Raw genomic sequence first — 14974 nt, 5'->3', positions numbered from 1 at the left:
AAAAAATATATATTTTTATATGTTTGAAAATGTGGACTAATAATGTAATATATAATAAGACATATTGTAAAAAGTTATCCCGTTTCAAATTAATTTGACACTACTTCATAATTAAAAACTAGGAGAGGATATGCAAGTAGTGCCTCGTTCATTCATTTTCTATGTCCGGTATAACGCTGCTGAATTGAGGAGGTGGTTGCGGTACACGCGCCCGTCCTCCTCGCGCCGCAGCCCTCCCCTAACCGCGTATATTCCGCCACCGCTGCCGCCGACTGCCTCCCGAGGTAACCCGACCACTGCGAGACGTGCGGCGTGCGCTCGCCACCGCCAGTCATCGAGCGACGGCCCAAAGAGGTGGTACGATGAAGCTTTAAAGGATATTTTTTAATTCATATGACATGCGCTCTTGTTATTGTATAAATTTTAACTAAAAACAAACATTGAAATTGGATTTCAGTGATCGATATTAGTGATAGTGAAGTGTGTACATTTTTGATCGTATTCTTGTTAGTTTCTTATTCCGAACTCGAGCTTGTGCTGTGTTTATGTTGGGAGCGCGGCGCCCGTTCCGTCCGGCGTGTTGCAGGGACGTCGCCCTCGAGGACTCCCCTTAGAGGTACTAATCTTAAGACACATTATCTAATGTTAATGTCAAAACAAGATATTCAAATTATATATGTAAATTTATTGTTGAATCTGAATGCTAGAAAGCTCTTCTCATTCTTTTTTCAATGCTGCATGCAGATCGTTAAAAACCTGTTACGAAACATCGTCTATTGGATGTGCTTGTTTAAATGAATTGTTATTTTGTGCATCCATTTTCTAAATCTAGCTAATCAACAATATGTACACTTAGAAAGTATAATCAAGTATAAAATATTGTAATCAGTTAAATTACAAATGCATTGAAGTGACGCTGATAACAAAAACAATTTACGGATATAAAATACTGAAAACAAAACATACATAATATGCACGTTTTTATATAAAATAACTTCCCATTATATAATTTATGTTTAGTATAAGAGGCGTACATTTATTTTTCACAATATATTGCCGCTTTTATTGCTAGGTATTAAAATAACCCGGCAAACGGCACAAAAGTGACTCACACTCATATTTTAAAGGTGAATAACAAAGAGAATATTATAAATTAGTATGCAAACTTATAAAAGGGTGAATTGACCTGACTTTGCATAATTAGATATAAGTAATAATGATGTAAGATAAAAAAAAAAATATTAATTTAATGTTAATAGATTATTAATGTTTAAGTTGTAATTAATTTTTAATTTATAGTAATAGTGACACTCATCCCTTTTACGGGGTATAAAGAAAAAAATAAAGAAATGCCATTCGTTTATTTTTTCGCATCGTAGATTCGCTGGCAGAACGAGAAATTGCTTTGTCTAAGTTACCGACAAATATATTAAAAACCTAATTTGAACCCAGAATAAGATTTGAACTAACAACCACCGAGTTCAATCCGATTCAGAATTCCATATAAATATTCATATCTATCGTTCTATTCGTACAATGCAATATACATGACAAATTAGCGAACCCACGTCGATAATAATGAATATTTAAGTAGCTATAAATAATAAACAAAGCCGCTGTATCTATATACCATTAGTTATTGAGCATTATCAGTTGAATTAGTATTGAAAAGCGTAACGCACGAACGGTGAAGTCATTGGCCATAGAGATGATGTCACAGATTTTGATCCGCGCCGTCTTATCTAACCCATTGCGGTAAAACAACAGAATAACATCTATCGAATGAACTAACAGCTAAAGAATGAACTAAAACAATTATCAATTCATAAACTGATTTTTAAAGAAATAGCTTAAAGTACCTGTACCCAATTTTAAACCAAGAAACCACGATAAGCAAAAAATACTAAATATTCTAGTTAATTTGATTTTTTTATAAAGGATTTTAATTTTAAACAAACTAAGGGAACAGGAAATAATAACTCAAGAACATTTTTAAACAATGTTGCCTTTAAAAGCTATCTAATTTTTACTTCTTCAAATGATATTTTTTTGCAAAAAAAATAAGAGTAGCAGTCGGGGTCTATTGTTAAACCAATTATCTTTCCAAGGTTCCCTGTGAAATTTAAATTGGTTCCCAGTGCCACTGCTTATCTGCCTACTCTACCACAAATATATGTATTGTTCATATCGTTTACTAGCGGCCCGCTCGCGGCTTTGCCTGCGTGAGCTACGTTATTAATTTCTGTCTCCATGAGTACCTACTTCCTATAAGTGATGTCCATGCAAAATTTGAGACTCCTAGTATTTGTAGTAACGAAGTTTCATACAACTTTCAACTCCAAAAATAACCCCTTAGAAGTCGAATATTGCAAATTCCCGTCTTAGCGAGCACTCCGCTCTCCGTCCTATAAGTAACTCCCATGCAAAATTTGAGATTCCTAGCACATGTAGTTTCTGAGATTTTGTGATGAGTGAGTGACCTTTCGATTTTATATACATAGATAAAGCTATTTATTGGTGTAATCAGTTAATTACTATTTGGGGTCATTTTTTTCTTAAATGCTTGTTTTACTATTTTTTTTTATTCAAAAGTATCAGTGTGACCCAGTTGCCACATGTGGATAATACATAATTGTGAAAAATAAATTAAGTATGATAGTTCCATTGTAATTCTAAAAAATGCCAAAGACTAAAATTTCGTAACAAACTGTTCAACTTTTAATAAAAATAAATCGTTTTATAACAAAAGTTATTTTAATTAGATAAATGAAAAATAATAGTGTCTGTGTCTGTCTACGGTGAAAAGAGCGGTGTTAAGTTCCGCAACTCGTTGACAAGATATGTCGAGTTCTAAAGATCCAGGTTTCTGAAGTAGCGTACCCTGCTATGTATGAGTATATAGGGGATACACTGCGAAGCTGTATAACTGTTTTGTTTCTTATTGTAATTACAAATTACTATACATATACCACGGTCCGCGCGTTGATGAAATGTAATTGGTGGTGTTGATGTAGGTATTTTGTTTTTGAGAATTGGTTGCGTGGCTCATTTTTCGCTTCTCCTCGACTCCAGAGCGAAGAAAATGGAAGTATGAAATATTTCATTTCATCGAGTGGGAATCGAACCAACAACCTGTCGCGAATACAATCACACTTTGTGCTCCTGTGCTACGAATGGCCTCAACTGGCTGGATTACTGGCCTCGAGTTCTACCACTCAACAGGCAATGCCTTCAGAATTCGGCGGAAAATGGGGAATGGAGTGTCTTAAGTTCTTAAGGCTAGGTTCCCTCTGCCTACCCTGCTGTGTGCAGGATACAGCGTGACATTAATTTTTCCTAAACAGAGAAACAAAGACACTAACTGAGCGCAGTTTGTGTCTCTTGTTATATATGTATTATTTAGATATTATATGAATACTAATATCAGTTAGAACCAAATGAACTTTAAGTTAAGAATTTTATCAAAAAATATCATCTTGCGTTATATCCTTTATGGTCTGAAGTTGACCTTCTTAAGTCGGTTACCTTGAGACCATCGAATGAACAATACAGTTTGTGCTTTGGTCGGTTAATTTATAAGGTTTCCCTAAACATAATATTCTTGCCACTTGAATACTTTAGCCCGTCATATTTTGGATACTTTGTAGATATTTTTTTACATATTGAATTGAAATCGTTGATCTTTGCCTCTAGCTAGACAAATTCAGCTTATAATAAATAATTAAAACATAATAAAAGTTTCAATAGTTGTTTCACATTCTGGACTCTAGTTAAAGCTAATGTATGTTATATGTCATTTGTAGGCACAAACATACATTCATTCAATATGTAGGCGTCCCAAGAATACTATTTTTATCAGAATCCCGCTGTATCCCGTACACATCAGAGGGAACCTGTGTCCCGTACACATCAGTGTTAAAACACTCCGTGGAAAGTTTCACCGATTTTTCGAGATGTTGAGAGGCGGAACTCAACGCGAAGAAATGAAAATATTAATAAATAATAATTAGTTCCCCCGTTCCCCCTCACATCCTTGTGCCCCTTCTCCTCGACGACCTAATATAAACTAATGTAATGTATGTTACTAATGTATGTTATATGTTATTTGCAGGGACAAACATACATTCACTCGATACGTAGGCAGTAGACACAGGAATACTATATTTCTGTATATAATATCCATTGCCTGTAAATTTTCTTGGCTACGTAAATGTAACAATACGCCTTTACGAGCTTAGCGACGTTATAGTGATGTATTGATCCTTGTTTTAGATATTTATAGAGATTGTTTCTAAGAAATGAAATTTGGCACCAATGATAGCTGTAAACGAATAAACGTTACTTTTAGGCACATTAATTGCTTCTAATTTCCTCGAGATATCTCACTAATTGTTCTATAACTGAAACTAACTTTATGTGGGTACCGCTATTTATCGCAGTAGGTACGTACGTTCTACTTTTAAAATTGTTATATGATATCAAATAAAAAAAACATATAATAGGTAATTAATTAAATTAAAATCTATTTTATACGAGTAAAATAAACTTCTTTCCTTCCATCTAATGGTGTGTTGCCCACAAGTAGCAGGGTAGGCAAAGGAAACCGAGTTTTAGGACACTCCACTCCCACTTTTTCGCGACATCAGAGCGAAGAAAATGTAAATTTATATAATATTTGATTTCGCGAGTGGGAATCGAGCCCATAACCTGTCGCCTTCTATAAAACCTATATACCTATAAAATCGATTTTATTTTAATTTCAGGAATATATTATATTAAAATATTACATTTTTTACGTTACCAGTACATTATTTAGTAATTCCGTTAGACCGTAACTACCAAAGATGACTAAATAAATATTTGTTTTTTTTTGTTTCATTAAAACTGAAAATTAATTTATATTCAATATTAATAGATTTCATAATAAAATGAAATTAACAATCAACAAGATCTTACTTATGTATGTAGATTGTAGGTGTATACCAAGGTAAATTGTTGTATGGAATGAGAACTGTTAATACATAATTTACATCTTAATTATTTACTTAACTTTAGCACATTTTCAATAATATAAAAGTTTACCTCGCCACTGCTTATTTGGATTTCATTACAACCTTGCCCCATTTTTTTTTTAAATAATTTAGATAAAACATAACGATTATCAATAACCATTCATGCTTGCGATATAAACGTTTAATACTTTTTTAATCAAGGCTTTGTGTGGTTAATTGTTAATTTAGTACTGTATTGTTTTCTTTGAAGTTTTTATTTTTATATATTTACTAGTGGACCCGGACGCGGCTACGCCTGCTTGAACTATAAGAATATTTATTAAATATTATATAATATATTTATTTTTATAAGGATGAATATCTAAATATAAGTTCATTTTGGGTGACGTTTTCTTAAAACAACATAGAAACTTTGCAAACCGGTGCTTAGCAACGACAGTTGTTATTAACATGGCAGAATAATTAGCATGTCAAATTAGAAAATATTTTAATTTATTAGTACATTTGTGTAATGTAATATTATATAGCACTTCTGAAGAATGCAGCTTTCATACAAAACAAAACATAGTAAATCGGACCAGTAGATCCAAAGATCTTAGCGTTCAAACAAACAAACAAACAAACAAACAAATCTTCCGCTTTATTATATTAGTATAGATTAAATTGGGTTGTGTATTGCGTTGTTTAAATAATACAACTATATTCTCAGGGATATCTTTGTAAGAATTTTGTTAACGGTGGATTACTAGTTAGTTTGGATTCCTGATTCCCACTATAAAATAAAATATTTTTGATTTTTCTCGTTCCGGTTCTATCAATGCGCAGCGTTCCCCCACTCCCACCTTCAGAATTAGGCGGAAATTGAGGAACAGAAGTGTCTTAACACTAGTCTCCCAGGTTCCCACCACTATGTGCGGGGTACAGCTTGAATCTAAAACAAAATATTACAATGATTTTCGTTTTGCTGGTTTTGATGTAAACACAGGTTTGACCGGTTTTAGTTTCTATGGATTTAGGTAATATTTGCTTTTTTAGCAAAAAATTAAGTATGCTCAATGTTATATAAATAAAGTAATGCTGTAGTTTATATTACGTAATTTGTATGTAAAAAATAAAAAAAAACACCGGAATCCTTTTATGGTTGTTCTTAATTATTAAATGAGAATTCAGAAATTATATGAAAAAAGGCATCATGGCGCAGGGACACAAGCCTGCGACCGTGAACGCGATGGGTGTGAATTTGATTCCTATTCGGGCAAATGAAACAGTTCTTCACTCTGGGCACGAGGCACAGCCCCACGTTGAGGGCCGCGTCTCAACACGCCATACCTTGATAATTCGGCGGAAAGTGGGAAACGGAAGTGTATTCATGAAAACGGAGTGACTGAACACTAGATATCTAGGTTCTATATCACGGATACATCGTGAAGCAAAAAAAATAGCGTTTGCGTACAGAACTCAGAGGTTGCTTTACAAAAGTATTAATTAATTTTCATAGTTATTGTGCACAATTTCGAATAGCCACATATTATTATAATATTTATATTATAACAATTAAACATATTACATAGGTACATTGTCCAATAATATATTTTTGCAAAAAATAGTTTGCTTTTAAGGTCACTTTGTTGTGCGTCTGTTTGTCTGTCTGTCAAGAGCCTTTATCCCAGGAATGCTTGGAGATATCGAATTGAAATTTAAAACATATACCTAGATCTATGGTCTGTCTGAAAAATAAATAAATTCTACATTTACTTAATTGGTATTAAAGCCGCTAGTTCAAGTGAGGTATCAAATGAAAGGGCTCTGGCTAAGCTAAGCCTGAATTTCAGAAAAAGCTCAAGACCTCCAATTTTTTACGGAACCCTCGGTGGGCGAGGGCGACTCGCGCTTGCGTTTAATTGATTCACCACAACGATTTTTAATAAGGACCCTTATATTGTTATAGGAAAATTCTTGTAAAATTTCTATAAGGTACAATTAATTAACTTAAAGCACAAGATATTTAAAACAGTTCATGCACACAAAACATTGATTGATATATTTATTTTCTTCGAGTTGTATCATGTTTTTATTTTTTTAATTAAAAGTTCTTTAGTGTAATTAAAGTGAGGCCATTCGAGGGTGTAGGGTACAAACTTTTGACTGGAAATGCGACAGGTTGTGGTTTCGATTCCCATTCGAGGAAATGAAATGCTTAATTTTTTTTACTCTGTCGTCAGGGCAAACGTAGCGTTGAGCTCCATCATTTAACACGTAATGCCTCTACAATTCTCTACCTACATAGGTACTAGGTACATTGTGACGCTAAAAAGTGCTTTAAAAAAGTTATTACATGGTTGGTAGCAAAACCCGCGCCGTTTTTTTGTTGAAATATCAACTCATATCGACAACCAACCACTTAAAATAGGACGTAGGTACATATATGAAAAGACGAAATGCGGAGAGAAATTTTACTCTGAATTTGTCATACATATTCTTTTATTTATTTATCAGTGTTAAGACATTCCGTTCCCCAGTTTCGCCGATTTTTTCCAGGCATTCGAGTTGAGTGACCGGTGGAGGATGAGCACCTCGACGCAGGGTTTTCGATTTTAATTCATGTATTTAGTGTTTATTACTACAAATATACAAAATAACAATTGATCGTTGGGTAAGCCGTTATTTGATCGTTTGGGAATAGCCGCCCTTGGCCGCGACCACACTTCCGTACCGTTTTGACTTGAGTCCAAACAAAACATTAGCGTGACAGGCATAAAAGGGGCAACGCCAATATTATCAGCATATTAAGGGGTGTCCTTGGCGATTACTTATTTTATATTGTTTGAAGTAGTTTTTATATTTTTCAGTTTATGACCACATGTATATATACTTCTTATAAGTTTATTGGGGCAATGGAGGTCTTCGTTGTTTTAAAAAATATCTGTTATTTGTTAAATTTCATAATTTTAGGTCAACCGGAAATACCCTATTAGTTTTGATTCCATTTATATTGTCAAAATAAACGTTTTGTTTGCGATATAAACGGCCATATCTTTTTTCTAAGTAAATATAGAAGTATATTTTTTATCAGAAAATCATGGGGTCGTAGATCTGAGTATATGATATGAATTTCAACCTGATATCTCCAAGCGTTCCTGAGATAAAGGCTCTCTTGACAGACAGACAATAAAGTGATGTTATAAGAGTTCTTTTTTTAAAAAAAGAGTACGGATCCCTAAAAACGCCTATATTATTACCCTTCCTTAGCAGTAGGAAATAAATGACACTGTCATGTTGTGATATACTAGTATTTTTCGTCAATTCGCGCTTTTTATATTTATTCGAGCTGCCCGCGCTTTTGAACATTAAATTAAAACGTGAATTTGAAAAGACTTCTTGTAATTAGAGGAAGGTTTTTGTGTTAAATGAAAATAGGTCAATAGGTTGACGTGTGTAAACTTCACATTCACAATGTCATCTTGTAGTAGTTCTTTTCAGGGGCCTTTCGGTACTTAATGTGCGCATAGACGTTAATTTGCTGAAAAGTCTTAAAGCTTCTTAAATTTATGTCTAGTGCTGGCTTAGAATTTAAATACACAGCAGGGTGGGCAGAGGGAACCTATTAGTATTGAGATACTCCGTTCTCCACTTTCCACCTAAATTTTCCAGACATTGCGTGTTGAGAGGCGGAGATCAAGGACGGGTTTTTGCCTTGGTGCCAGAGCAAAAGAAATGGAAATATTTATAAATAATAATTCGTTCCCCCGAGTGGGGTCGAACCCACAACCGTCGCATTAAAGTCACACCCTTGTGCCCCAGAACTACTACAGCCTAAAAAATATGTTCCAAATTCACGAATGTAACTCGCGAAACATAACCGTTTAATCCTTTTGTAATTTTCTGTGTTCTTCACGAACATATCTGTTTTATTACACAACTTTTGAACCTGTTTTTTTTTATTTTTATTGCTCCATTCTTAACACGAACACGGCTTACACAATCATTACCAATGTCATATGAGCCTGCCTTCTTCTTGTTTTGAAAATAGTAGGCGTACAAATTATTTCTCTTACGATGACAATGAAGCTTTTTGAAAGTTCTTTTCATTTCGAACATTTTCTCTTGATGCTAGTTAAATGAAAATAGAAAGACTCATTATAAAATAAATCAGCTTCACGCTGTATCCCACACACATCAGGGTAGGCACAGGGAACCTAGTGTTTAGACACTGCGTTCCCCACTTTCTGCCGAATTCTGGAGGCATTGCGTGTTGAGTGGCGGAAGAAATGGAAGTATAAATTTAAATAAATATTTCATCTCCTCGAGTGCCATCTAGTGGGGATCGAACCCACAATCAGTCGCGTTTACAGTGACATTTTGTACACCTGGGCAACTCTCGTGTATGTATTGTATTGTATGTATTGTAATATATTATTTTAGTAAATACGTGTACTTTTAACATAATATGTAAGGTATGGACGAGTTTTAAATAGCTAGCCATTTCATATTTCGAGGTGACAGTCTATTTTCGCCTTCGCCGGCTGCCCGCTGCATGTTGACAGATCTTTGAGCAAGCCCCGTATTTACTTTTACTTCGTGGAAAGTTGTTAATTTTCATAAAAATAGATTACATATTTTGATATGTTTCTTGTGCGACCACTTTTATATTTAATAAAACAACTTTTATACGGCGTATTTATTGAAATGGCGGAGAGGTATTTATTTTCACGAGCTGAGTTTAAACTGACAATAAAAATGTATATTTTGGTTATACGAAAGGTTTTGGATCCATAACAAAAACGGAAGTGAAGATATTAGATGGATTGGAGAGTTTGATTTACGCAGATGTAAATTTAAATACTAATGTTAACTAATAAATTAAATTAAAATTAAATTTAATTAAAATTAAATTAAATTAAATACTAATATTAACATTACCACTCTAAAGTGGTAGTGGGTTCGTTTTCCACTAGAGGAAATGAAATATTCATATTTTTATTTTGTCGCTCTGGTAACGAGGCAAAGTGTGGCGTTAAGTTTCGCAACTCAACACGCAAAATTTGGCGAAAAATGCGGTACGGAGTGTCTTAACGCTAGGTTCCTTTGTCCACCCTGTTTTGAGATTTAGGCGAACGATGTGTCTGAGAGGCAAGAGACTAAGGTTCCTTATTACTCTTCTTATGTTACGCTGCTCTTACGCTACATATTATGTTATAATTATGACCTGTCACAATTATCTGTCGATGAATATATCTCGCATGTTGTGTTCTCAGCTGTCGTCCGGAATCGATCCATTAATTATTATGACGATGACAATTGAATTGATTGCATTACAAAGAGTTGCGGATGCAATTGTTTCTAGTGCTTCATTAATTCGATCATAGTAATAGGATTGTTGTTGTTGTCGTTGCAATGTTTTTTTTTATTTTCTCGTGCTGTTTACAACTTAATATTGTTGTTATAATCTTATTTTTGTTCTAATTTATTTAGTAAATAAGAAATTAAATATTACCTATGTTAATTATGGTTTTGTTTGTGTGTAAATGGTATATTAAAAACTTTAAGAGTCAATATCCTGTTAATAGATGTTAAAAGTTATTTGTTTCTACGGTTGTTATGAAAAGCTGATTTTTTCATAGTAGTGCAGTGGGCGCGACGAGCGCCGCGGCGCTTTGCGTACCGAGTTCCATTCGTCTGCCGCGATGCCTGCCGAGTTTATTGACCCGACGACCGTGACCCCCTCTCCCCCCCTCAGTGTACCCCACCACCCCACCAGCGCCTACGATTTGCAACTAAACATCGCGATGAACGAATTGCTTAGTTCATACTTCATAAACTTCGAGTTCCCGTCTAGAAATGCAATTAAGTTAAATTCAGAGATCGTTTCGACCTATTTTTAGAAAATTTAAATGTTTATACATATAAGGAAGGTATAGACGTTCTTGATAATTATTTTGTCTTGTAATTATATGTCTGTCAAAGCTTTTAAATTCTTTAATTATTTTTTTGGATTAACAAACAAAAATTGACAATATTAAATTTAATTTATTTAATACATGTGTTATTTTAAATAAAACAGGGTTAAATTAACGCAAATTTAAATAAAAACTATTATAATATACTGGGTGATTATCTCATTAAACTAAACTGCTTTATTTAATGCCTTTCATCTATAAAAATTAATAATTTCAGAAAAGTTCTTATACCTATAGAAGTGTAGATATGACCTAGTTTTAGGTTTTTCTTCGAATAAAAATGAAATCGTACATTTATGCTGAGCTCCCTAGGTCACGAGTGTCTGTACACGTTTTATCCAGTAATGAGCTTACACGTTGTCTACGTTAGTCATTTATGTATTATGTAAAAATGTCAGGTGGTAAGTATAAGAAAATACTTAAATAACCATAATTTACTGTTCCTCTTTTACATATACACACTTCTAACACTGTTTCTATATAACACTTTACACTTATACACGTTTTAAAACGCATAGTTCCAACAATGACACTGATTTTAAATACTTGAACACTGTCACAATTTTACACCTTACGACAGGCAGAATAACGACGTACTGCCTCAATCCTTCAAAAACGTCACTTTTTATAGCCGTTCCCTTCCTCTTTTATAAATAATTATGTGGGTATTATTATTTTATTTTCTGTAAAATACCCTCACACTGACAATTGTCTTACAGTTCGGCCGTCCTGCACCGAAACACGACCTCGTGTTTCCAAAAAAACAAAACAAAAAGAGAATAACTATGGTTCATAACTCTTACATAATTGACTGTAACAATGTCTCTTACAAAAATAATTTACAGCTTTCACAAACAATATTTAAAGGCAATCTGCCATGTTAAACTAGGGCCAATTTTTACCTACGTAACCTGGGTCAATCTGCCCACCTGAACCTAGAGTAATCTGCTAACCTTAACCTGCGGCAATATGCCCATATTAAACTGCGACAATCTGCCCGTTTTAAGCTGTGACAATCTGCCCATTTTAAGCTGCGGCAATCTGCCCATTTTAATCAGTGGCAATCTGCCCAACTAAACCTGCAAAATCTACTCACCTTAACCTGCGGAAAACTGTCCACCTTTACTTGCGGCCATCAGCCCATTTTAAACTGCGGCAATCAGCCCATTTTAAGCTGCAGCAATCTGCCCATTTTAATCTGTGGCAATCTGCTCACCTAAACCTGCAAAAATCTACTAACCTTAACCTGCGGAAATCTGTTCACCTTCACCTGCGGCAATTTGCCAACCTGAACCTGCGGCAATATGTCCCTCCTCACAGTGCTCCTCCTCGACTCCCACTGGCTGCGAGCCAGCGAAGATTAGAATCCTCCGTGAAACGTGGCGGCAGAAGCCTGCTAGGCACCTTACGGAGTCAAAGATGATGTTGTCACCGTTGATGGTCTGCTCGAGGTAGCTCGCAGCAGCTACCTGCGCGTCTACTTGGCCCAAGTTGGTAGGTGATCAGCTTTGCGGCAATCAGTCCCTCCTCACAGTGCTGCTCCTCGACTCCCACTGGCTGCGAGCCAGCGAAGATTAGAATCCTCCGTGAAACGTGGCGGCAGAAGTCTGCTAGGCACCTCACGGGGTCAAAGGTGATGCTGTCATCATTGATGGTCTGCTTAAGGTAGCACGCGGCAGCTACCTGCGCGTCTACTTGGCCCAAGTTGGTAGATGATCAGCTTTGCGGCAATTTGTTAACCTGGAACTGAGGCAATCTGCCCACATGAACTGAGGCAATCTGCCCACATGAACTGGGGCAATCTGCCCACATGAAGCTGGGGCAATCTGCCCACATGAAACTGGTACAATCTACCTAACCGAAACTGGGGACAACCTGTCCACATGAAACTGGGACAATCTGTCTACATGAAACTGGTACAATTTACCTAACCGAAACTAGGCACAATCTACCATTGCTATACACTAACCATTGATAAACCGTTGTTTGATGCTTTGACTTAATAAGACTTTTTTTGTTCAATTCTACTAAATGATAATACTGCGGGTATTATAATTTTATTTAGCTATTATTTTAAAAGTATCGTAAGTCATAAACATTATAAATGTTTGTTCTGTAACAGCATAACCTAAGTAAATATTCATTAGACACTAAGCACTTCCGTTATTGCAAAAATGCTATTAATAATAATTTAAATATCATAACTATCTACGGGTGTAACTGTCGAGTTATCAAAACCTATCGAAGGCTCCGTTTTATCCTTATTTTACTTAATATACTACTGACCTTTTATTTCACTTAAAGTTCTTCCTAGTTTAATGAAAGAATTTAAAACAATGCCGTTTACTGAGACCACGTCACTGTTAATTGTATTACTTTTTTTTTTATTACATTTTCACTTCATTTACGCGATTCACTTTTCTACAGACTTTAACCAAGTAAACTAAAAGATTTAGCACACTGTTAGATTTGTTATAAAGGAGACTTTAATTATAGCGACTACTTTGACTTTGAATCTTAATATCTTATTAGAATTTTGTTACCATATTGTGCGGCTTCTGCACTTCTACTTGATTAATATTACTGTTACTATTAATAAAATGCTCGTACCTTCATAACGATGCTTACTTCAAGGAAGACGATTTTCATTGTCTTCTTTAGAAGAGTCATCTGCACGGCTGTCACGCTAGCGGCAAACTTACTGTTCACGCTTCGGCTTATAAACATGGTCGCTGTTGCTTTGTTGAACACTACTACGGGCACGCCTGCTACCACGCACCTACGCCTGCTGAGACGTCCCTGTTCCTCACGTTCACGTTTTCTGCGATTTCGACTGTACCTTCTCCTACTTGGATGGCGACTATAACTATGATTTTGACTACAACTTTGGTTATTCCGGTTGCTGTGATCGCTTCCGCTTATTATCTCCGCGTCTATTCTGTCTACGATCACCGTTGCAGACGTACCGCGTTGAACGTCGTGCGCCGGTTGGTCTGCTTTGGGCGTAGTAACAACACCAGTTATCTTTAGGTGTTGGATCCCACTTCTGACATTTGTAAAAATGTCAGGTGGTAAGTATAAGAAAATACTTAAATAACCATAATTTACTGTTCCTCTTTTACATATACACACTTCTAACACTGTTTCTATATAACACTTTACACTTATACACGTTTTAAAACGCATAGTTCCAACAATGACACTGATTTTAAATACTTGAACACTGTCACAATTTTACACCTTACGACAGGCAGAATAACGACGTACTGCCTCAATCCTTCAAAAACGTCACTTTTTATAGCCGTTCCCTTCCTCTTTTATAAATAATTATGTGGGTATTATTATTTTATTTTCTGTAAAATACCCTCACACTGACAATTGTCTTACAATTATTATTTTATTTTTTTAGCTTCACGCTATATAGCGCACATAACAGGGTAAGCAGAGGGCTCATGGGAACCTAATGTTAAGACTTAAGATATTTCCGTTCCCCACTTTCCATCAAATTCCGGAGTTATTGCATTTTTCACGCCATTACCAGAGATAAAAAAATAAAATATTAAATAATTCATTTTCTCGAGTGGGGATCGAACCCACAACCTGTCGGATTAACAACAACGTTTATAAATACGGGCCTGACTGGTACATAATGTATTTACATTATATATAGATAAGATAATTTTATATTTTAGGTCTGAATAATAAAAAAAGTAAACCTTTACATATAGATATGCATATATATGCTTATAAACTTGGACAACTCAATAGGTTTGTTTAGTTTAAAACCATTGTGAATATTTTTTTATAGTGGCACAGAGCGAATGCGAATGCGGTTTGAAACGGTCCTGCGGTACGTTTAACATACAAACAACTGCACAAATGCCCCGTCGTAGTTTTAAATTCACAAAGAGCAAGTAGAATGATTTTTATATTACAGTAGCCTTGCAACCACAGTTATTTTTTTTAGTTTACCAATGTATCCCGCTTACCTATAACAAGCCTGTA

General features: G+C 35.1%; 1 protein-coding gene across 5 annotated transcripts in view; it reads left to right on the top strand.

The window, feature by feature from the left end:
• The first annotated feature begins 315 nt into the window (after positions 1-315).
• Positions 316-14974, top strand: part of LOC146527625 (adenylate cyclase type 1-like) — a 74017-nt gene continuing 59358 nt past the window's right edge. For all 5 annotated transcript variants that reach the window (XM_085204871.1, XM_085204870.1, XM_085204869.1 and 2 more), the window contains exon 1: positions 316-616. The gene's annotated coding sequence lies outside the window, so the exon portion shown is untranslated. The remainder of the gene's footprint in view (positions 617-14974) is intronic.

This window comes from Heliconius melpomene, chromosome 20, assembly GCF_056956725.1.
Source record: "Heliconius melpomene rosina isolate 202511_hmr_F chromosome 20, ASM5695672v1, whole genome shotgun sequence".
In the NCBI taxonomy this organism is placed as follows: domain Eukaryota; kingdom Metazoa; phylum Arthropoda; class Insecta; order Lepidoptera; family Nymphalidae; genus Heliconius; species Heliconius melpomene.
Note: the sequence above shows the minus strand (reverse complement) of the source record. Positions and strands in the feature narration are given on the sequence as shown.